General features: G+C 40.6%; 1 protein-coding gene across 1 annotated transcript in view; it reads right to left on the bottom strand.

Annotated features, from left to right (window-relative positions):
* Positions 1-1,518, bottom strand: part of LOC103202756 (olfactory receptor 10J1-like) — a 50,315-nt gene that overhangs the window by 17,954 nt on the left and 30,843 nt on the right. The window lies entirely within an intron of this gene.

The raw sequence follows: 1,518 nt of genomic DNA, 5'->3' as shown, positions 1-1,518 counted from the left end.
GAGGCAGTATCACTACGGAAGTAGGATTGCCCAACCTTCCTTCCGAGGAGTGGCTGGTGGGTTTGAACCGCCAGCCGTCTGGTTAGCAAGCAAGTGTCTTAGCCACTATGCTACCAGAGCAAGCACTGGGCAAATCGGCTGCAAAGGGCCTCTTTCAGGTGCTGAAGAGCAAAGATGTCTGCTTGAGGATTAAGGTGTGCCTGACACAAGCCATGGTATTTTCAATCACCTCATATGCATGTGAGAGCTGGACAATGAATAAGGAAGACCAAACAAGAGTTGATACTTTTGTTGTGCTAGAGAAGAATGCTGAAAGTACCATGGACTGTTAAAGAACTAACAAATCTGTCCTGGAAGAAGTGCAGCCAGAATGCTTCTTGGAAGTGAGAATGGCCAGATTTTGTCTCACCTACTTTGATCATGTTGTCAGAAGGGACCGCTCCATGGAGGAGGATGTCATGTTTGGTAAGGTGGAGGGTCAATAAAAGAGGGGAAGGCCCTCAGCAAGATGGATTGACACAGTGGCTGCAGCAATGGGCTCAAGTAAACAAGGAATGTGGAGCTGGCATGGGACTGGGCGGTGTTTCATTCTGCTGTGCATAGGGTCGCTATGAGTCGGAGATGACTCAGCAACACCTAACAACAACATTATTAATATCACATGCAAGTAAAATTTTGCTGAAGATAATTAAAAAATGGTTGCAGCACTTTATTGACAGGGAGTTTCTGGAAGTGCAAGCTGAATCCAGAAGAGGAGGTAGAAAGAGTGATATCATTTCTGATCTCAGGTGGATCTTGGCTAAAAGCAAAGAATTCCAGAAAGATATTTACCTTGTGTTTTATTGACTATGTTAAATGATTCAATTGTGTGGATCATAACAAATTATGGACAACATTGAGAAGAATGGGAATTTCAGAACACTTAATTGTGTTCATGAGAAACCTGTACATAGACCAGGAGGCTGTTGTGTGAGCAGAACAAGGAATACTGCATGGTTTAAAGGCAGGAAGGATGTGCATCAGCATTGTATCCTTTCACCATACTCATTCAATTTGTATGCTGAACAAATCATCTGAAAAGCTGGACTGTAAGAAGAAGAATACAGCATCCAGAATGGAGGAAGACTCATTAACATCCTGCAATATGCAGATGACAGAAGTTTGCTTGCTGAAAGTGAGGACAACTTGAAGCACTTACTTATGAAGATTAAAGACTGCAGTCTTCAGTATGGGTTACACCTCAATACAAAGAAAATGAAAATCCTCACAACTGGACCAATAAACAGCATCATGATTAATGGAAAAAAGATTGAAGTTATCAATGATTTCATATTACTTGGTTCCACAATCAACACTAATGGAAGCAGTCAAGACAACAGATGACAGGGCAAATTTGCTGCAAATGATCTTTTCTTTTTTTTTTTTAATTGTGATTTGGGTGAATTTTTTTTTTTTTTATTAGGATTTGGGTGAAGATTTACAGAGTAAATTCACTTTTCATACAGCAGTTCACATATA

The sequence above is a fragment of the Orycteropus afer genome, unplaced genomic scaffold (assembly GCF_000298275.1).
Source record: "Orycteropus afer afer isolate SDZICR_OR568_19922 unplaced genomic scaffold, OryAfe1.0 scaffold00193, whole genome shotgun sequence".
In the NCBI taxonomy this organism is placed as follows: Eukaryota; Metazoa; Chordata; class Mammalia; order Tubulidentata; family Orycteropodidae; genus Orycteropus; species Orycteropus afer.
The sequence above is the reverse complement of the archived record's forward strand: the minus strand, read 5'-3'. Positions and strand labels throughout refer to the sequence as shown.